We start from the raw sequence: 7538 nt of genomic DNA, 5'->3' as shown, positions 1-7538 counted from the left end.
ACACACACACACACACACACACACACACACACACACACACACACACATAAATCCTCCTACCTCAGCTTCCCAAGGCCTGCGGGGAGTGGGGATCACTGGGGTCTCTTTAAATCAGCCTCAGTGAGCAGATGTGACCTTTGGGTCTGTATGGGGCAGGTGGGCACACTTTGTTGTAGTGGCCAGCCTGTGCCATGGGAGGCGTGGGCAGCATCTTCTCCAGCCATGACAATCAAAAGTGTCTCCAGAACCGACGAGTGCCCCATGGGTGGCAAGATTACCCCAGTTCAGGAAGAGCCATGGGGTGCGGGCTAGCCTCTCAGACTCCACAGGTCACGGTCTGAGTCGTCAATAGGCTCCACAGTTTCTAATGTGCAGCGCTGACTTGGAAGGATGTGGAGCCGGGTACAGCCTGGCTTATGAAAGTAGGCCTTGGAAGGCTGGCCTGACCCTTAGTTCCCTCCTTACTCTCTTCCTCTCTGCTCCACCGTGAGTAAACGTTCCCCCACACACGCTGCCGATGTGAACTAAGTTTCCACCTCACCTGCCCCACCAGGAGGGACTGACACCCTGAGACACTGGTCCTCACAGCTTTTGCCCTCTATGTGCGGCATTTTCCGGGACAATGTCTTTTATAACACTGAGCGTAGTCTCTAGTCCCATGAACAATGAGAGTCACAGTCCGAAGTCCTTGTCAACAAAGTTCTCAGGGGCACCCTTCGCTCCAAAGGTGCATTTTCCTCAGTTGGCCTTCCCTCCTTTCAGCTAACTCTAGTTTGTGTGCCAAGTTAACCTAGACTAAGCAGCACGCCCTCCACCATGTGGAGTCTGGGGGTCAAATGCAGGTCATTAGGCTTGGTGGCAAGCACCCTAACCACTGAGCTGACTTGCCCAAGCTGCCTCACATACTTCTTACTAAAGTGCCCAAGATTTCTGGAAGCTATGTGTAAAAGGATGTTCGTCCGGGTCCTGAGACTGCCAGGGAACAAACGCATCTTCAGCCCTTTTCATGTCGTCACCTCTTTTCAGCAGACTGTCACGTCTCTCCTTCTAGAAACTTCTTTCTTTTTTATAATAAGAGAAAGTGATAGATAGTTTAGGTAACATTTTCTGGACGTTGCCCCCTTTGTCAGGCCTTCTAGGAATCACTTTTAAACTAACGCATAGAGTGTCAGCTTTTCATCTTGACTGACTTGGCTGTTAGGGGCGTCACCGGCAGCTTTCTGGCACCAGCTCCTGCTTGCTCAGGAACTAACTGTCCACTCAACTTTACATCCACGGAGGTCAGGCTGGGAGGCTGGGGACACGGACACCACCAAGTGCTGCCTAACAGGTTACTTTTTTCTTAGAAACCTGCTTGACTGACATTCACCAGCGACAGCAGCGACAAGAAATGGGCAATATGCAGACTGCACGAAAGACCGGACTTGCTTACTTGGCATCTTCGTTATTTATTTATTTATTTTTTTTTTTTACTCGATGACCTATGTCTACCTCAGCTTCTCTCCCGTATTAGAGATTGAACTGTGCCCTCTAAAAATACCTCCTACACTTCAGAAAAGAACTGCACAGGCCGGGATCTCTCAAAGTGGAATTAAAGAGCAGGAGCGATGCCTCACTGGTTAGGAGTCCTGGCTGCTGCTGTTCCGGAGGACCCAGGTTCAGTTCTCCGCACCCACATGGTGGCCCACAACCTTTGGTAACACCAGTTCCTGGGGATCTGATGCCCTCGTCTGGCATCTGAGTCCACTGCAAACGAGTTGTGCACTGACTCAGGCAAAAAACCCAGACACCTAAAATTTTTAAAAAAAAATAATTAATTAAATATTTTGAAAAAGCTGGGGCACCGAGTAAAAATGAGACCATTAGGATGGACCCTAATCTAATGTGACTGGTGTCCTTATAAGAAAAGGAGACCAAGACACAGGCACAGACAGACGGAGGGATAGCTGTGTGAAGGAGAAGGTGGCCGTCTAGAAGACATGACTCAGAACCAGGTCTGTCAGAAATGTCAGAAAAAAGAAATTCTCTAGGCCACTCAGCCAGAATAATTTATTAGGTTGTGTCTCTCCACTTTAGCTTTCTGGATTAATCCACTGCCATACACAGTCCACAAATTAGGGCCACTTAGAGCCTGTGCTTAGAATATACATCCATAGGTCAAATTGTAAGCACAGTCACTGGACAGAGAAAAAAAAAAGTTCTCCATCACTAAAAAAAAAAAAAAAAAAAAAGCTAAAAAGCTCCTAAGACCAGCCAACCATCAGATAAAACTTCATCTAACCACAAAGCCAAGCTAAGAGGAGATCTGGTAGATGCCAGCACTCCCTAAAAAGTACCTTAAACTGGATATTTCATCCCTCCTTCCCCTCACCCCCACCCTCCCAGCCAGCACATGCTGCTCCTCCCATTCACCACCCTAACTCTTGGGGGCCAGAATTCAAACAAACTTTTCTCCTTCACTGCCATGGCAACTTTCCTTCCCGAACCAGCCTCCTGGACCATTGAAGACAAGATTTCCATCTGCCCCTCCACCACCACTCCCTCGCCATGGGGAAGAGAATTTCTCAAACTCTTTTCTGTAACAAGCCTTGAAACTCTTAATGCTTAGGCACCCTTAAAACATATCTAGAGGCTAAGGTGAACGCTCTGTTTCTAAATTGCCTTCCACACAAGCCTGACTTTGATCCCCAGCACTCACGGGAAGAGCTGGGCATGGAGGGACAGGCCTGGACAGCAGAGGCAGAGACAGGACTCTGTGGGGATTGCTGACCTTGAGGCTAGAGTGACTGGTGGTCTTCAAGCCAGTCTCGAAGACTAAGGTGGGAGGGCTGGGTGACAGCTCAGTGGATAAGAGCACTTGCTGCTCTTGCAGAGGAGCTGGGTCCTGGTCTCAGCACCCACACGGCACCTCACAATGATCTATAACGCCTCTTCCAGGGAACTGGATATTCTACCCTGATCCCCACAGGCTCACACATACATGGAGCACATATATACATTCAGGCACATCCATACCCACAAAATAAATTCAATAAATTCGGTGAAAGCCAATTAAGAAAGATGCATCAACACGCACATATGCACTCACACGTACAAGTACGCACACACATATGAACAGATACAGACATAAAAATAAACAAAAATAAAATGGGTTTTCCCATTGCGTGGCAGATGAATGGCAGAGACGTTGCGCTTCCCTGGGAGGCGGCTTCTTTGCATGGTCCTGCTCCACTCTGCATAGTTCTGTGTCTGTGCTTTCTTTCTCCTGTCTCACCTTCCCTTCTTTTTTAGTCAATAACTCCTGAAGCACAAAGAGGGATTCGTACCGGCTCGATGGCTCGCTATGAATCACCCGGAGTGCTGCATTTTAGAACCCAATTTTTAAAGCTCACTTACACTTCAGAGGAGAAAAATAGCAACATTACTGGAAGGCTCAATTAAATTATCCCAGGTTAACGTCTCCATGAATAACTGCAAACACTCAGCCAATGGATACACTAGAAAGCTGTTTCCTTTGCAGATCTATGGTCTGTTTTGTTAGCACATTAAAATATATATTTCTAATAGAAAAAATGTTTACATCTTTTTAGAGGAAGTTAATGTCTATCATTCCCAGGACAATGGCTTCCTTAGAACCACAACAGCTTTTATCTCTTTAAGCCCCAAAGGACACTGGGAAAATCTCTCACTTGGGTTAACTTTGCTGAATATATTTAACCAGTAAATTATTTGCCTTCCCAACTGGAAGAGCCAATATACGTTTATGTTCTAGGAATGGTTTGTTTTACTAACTTTATGAGTGAAGACCTCAATAGTAGCCAAGCCAAGGGACATTTAATTAAGTTATATTTGCTTTTTCATGATCTTAGGCTCAAGCTTATAAATCAAGAATCAATGAGTACTTAATTTCCTCTTATAGCATTAAAAGTAATTGCTTCATAAATTCTCTTTAGTAATCCAAATATTTGCACACAGCGCAGCACAAAGAGAAGTTGTCTCACTGATGAGAGCCCAACTTTTATTTTATTAGAATAAAATGGAGCTGGCTCATTTTATAGCTTGTGATTTTCCTGGCTGCCTCAAATTCCTTTTTGAAGCAGACAGGATATAAATTTAAAATAAATACAATTATGACTTTGCTTGAGGAGGAAAAAAAAGCCAGTCTACTTATTTAAAATGTACAAAGAAATCACAGCTGCAGACCTATTTCCACCTACCAGAATATAAACATAATAGCTACATTTTCCTCCCCACCAGAAAATAAAAACTATTTTGAAGACTGATTTTGCCTTTATTTTACTTGTATATTTTAGTTGGAGGTAGGGAGGACCAAAAAAAGTCTTAATAGTTCTGATGAGATGGGTTAGCCAGTAAAACACTGTAAGCTTGGGGACCCAAGTTCAGATCCCCTGAATCCACACGGAAAAGCAAGCCACATTGGCATGTACCTTTAATCCCAACTAGGAAATGGAGACAGGACGATTCCTGGGGTGCAATGGCCAGTCAGTCTAGCTAAATTGGCAAGCTCTAGGTTTAGTGAGAGACTGTCTCAAAAAAAAATAAGGTAGAGAGCAACTGAGGAAGACTCAAATGCTGACCTATGCCTTTTACATGCATCTGTACACACTCGTGCACATGCACACAAAACAAATAAACAAACAAACAAACAAATAAATAGAGTTGTTGTCAGTTGCATCTCCATAAATGATTGCCAAGTTGGATTTGCCACAGAGGCTGGAAGCATTCACATACTTTAACCCTCTATTCAGATTTCCCCAAATTTAAACACCACTCGGAGGTATACAAAACTCATTTACAGTCTCTGAGTCAGCTGGAGCCAAAGACCATTTTTCTCCAGTTGCAAAGAAAAGGGAAGGTGAGGAGGGATCAGAGCTCCGGGTCACAAGCAGCCTGGGGCTGAGTGGGAGGAGCCCGAACTTTTGGGTGGCCAGCCCAGAACCAGGGCTGTTCCACAGCAGCTGCAGTCTGCACATAGAGGGCAGAACACTGCATGCCAGGGATTCAGTGAGTACTATGCAATAGAATGTGCAAGAAAGCCAGTGTTGCTGCAGGCAGGAACGTCCAGGCTTCGGCACAGGTGCCCCTGACCACACCGTGCCAAGTGGAAGAGGCCAGTCACACCAGAACCAGCGACAAGGCTGGGTGTGGTGGTGTACGCCTTTTAATACCAGGACTTGGGAGGCAGAGGCAAGAAAATGGTGAGTTCAAAACCAGCCTAGGCAACCTATGAGACTCTATCTTAAAAGAACATGTTATATGATTTCAGCTACACAAAACAACCACATAGGAACACAGATAGAGGGGGCTGAGGCACAGAGAAATTGAGAGTGGAAAGGACAGCCAAGAAGTGTGAGAATTCTTTGGAAGGCAATAAAAATATTCTAAAATTGATTGTGGTGGTATATGAACATGTCTCTGAAAAAGAAAAACAAGGAACTGTGTTTGAGTCACTCGGCATTTAGGTGGGGATATTGTTTGGTGTGTGAATTACATCTCAATAAAGCTGTTTTTAAAAAAGATGTGCTGTGATTGTAACTCCAGCCCAAAACCCATGGCTGAGACATCCTGGTCTCTAGGTGAGAGCTTATTACTGCATTACAGATACGTTGGTATGGTTCCAAGCTCCTTTCCAAACATCTGTTTATATGCATAGACAAGTACCACTCTCAGCATCGATCAGAGGAGCCGGCCTCTCTGTGCAGAGAACAGCGGTGAATGAGACACTCTCGGCTGCTCTGGCTGCTGAGAGTAAGTGACAGGTTGAGTGCTTAGCCCTAAACAGGACATTTCTAGCATCTTCTCTAAGGCTCAGGGGACATCATGGAAAAAAGGGGCAGGAAGAATATAAAAGCCAGAGGGGAGCATAAAGCACTACAAAATGCCATGTCCTGGGCTCACATGGACCAGCAGGTGGCTCTTCAGTGACAGGTTGCCCAGGGAAGGAGCAGAGGATGAGAAGTCTGGGGTCAGGGGTCTTGCACAGGCTATGTCTTATACCAAGTAAAGTCTACTAAGAAGTGCAGCATCTTATAGATGGATTGCAGGCAGAAAATGAAACAGTCAACAGAAAGCCATCACACAGTGGGACAAAGTCAGGAGAAAGCTAATCAATACTGCACAAGGGGAACACGGGATTATCTCAAGTGTATCGCAGAGCCAAGTGCTTGGGACTGATAACTCCAGTCCCTTCAGTGGAGGAAAAGTCGGGTTCCCAGGATCAAAATGGTAACTACTTAAGCCCCTGGTTCTAGCCATAGACCCAACCTTGCTAAGTCTGCCCTTAGGGAAGGAAACAGAAGCAATGCTCCCTTTGTCCTTTGGATGGGGCCTCTGAGAAAGGCTTGGAGAAGCTCCCAACACTGGGCATGACACAGCTAGTACAATCATGACCCCCTATCAGTTGATGTTGCCTCCATTGTCGTGCACAAGATCGGGCCTGTCCCTTGTCAATTATGGATTGGGATGGAACTCCAAGACCCTACCCCTCCCTGAGGAGCTATTGTCAACTAGTGGGACAATAGAGGAGATTTCATTGTCTTTCATTGCACCCAGGTGCACGCACCAGCCTTCATTGAATGGCTTCTAACCTGAGGTCACACAGACAGCCCTGGTTAAATCCAAGGGGTCACAAATCAAAACAAGAGATTTAAGGAAAATGGCCTGTAGGGAAGAGGAGAGTGATTGACAGGGGTGGGAGAGAGATAAAAGAGGATGAGGTGTGAAAGTAACTAGAATGAATTATACACAAGTACAATATCGTCAAAGAAGAAAACCAACAAAAAATATATTTAAAAAACCCCACCTAGTCCCAAAAGGCATCTTTTCAATAGTTAAGTATTTCTGCGCTTAGAAAGAAAATAGGTCAACACTTTAGAAGCCTTCCTCCTGAAGAAGTAGATGCTGAAGGCTTGGTCCAGATGTCCCAGCACATTGGTGACTCTCAAGGTCACCCAAAGGCAAGACTTACCTTCACCCTGAGGGCAGTGCAATGAGTATGGTGAATCCAAAAAGGGCCCCAGACTCCTACCCCACCACTCCTCAGAATCCCCTTTATCCTGATTAAGCTGAGGGTAGAAACCAGGACATGTGTCTGTCAATTAAGCAGGACTGGACAGTTATCATCCCTTCGTTCAGAGGCCCACCTCTTTAGAACCAACATGGTGAACCTCAGAAGTTTCTCAGGTCCTCAGAATGGCATTCGCCCTGGGACGGATGCCTTCCAGTCCTCTGCGTTACTCTCTGTACTGCTTGTATTTGACAATCTGACCCAACCTATAGTCAACTGAGAAAACTGAATATAAGTTGAGAAGTCACCTCCCTCACACTGGCCTATGGGAGTGCCTGTGGGGCATTTTCTTGATTGATGATTGGTGTGAGAGAGCCCAGCCCACTATGGGGTAGTGCCATTTCCAAGCAGATAGTATAAAGCAGATTGAGAGACCGTGGAAAACAAGCCCGTAAGCAGTGTTCCCTTCGTCCTGCCTCCAGGTTCCCTAAGCGATGGGCTGTAACCGGGA

Source organism: Psammomys obesus, unplaced genomic scaffold (assembly GCF_907164565.1).
Source record: "Psammomys obesus unplaced genomic scaffold, mPsaObe1.curated_primary_1811, whole genome shotgun sequence".
Taxonomy (NCBI): domain Eukaryota; kingdom Metazoa; phylum Chordata; class Mammalia; order Rodentia; family Muridae; genus Psammomys; species Psammomys obesus.
The sequence above is the reverse complement of the archived record's forward strand: the minus strand, read 5'-3'. Positions refer to the sequence as shown.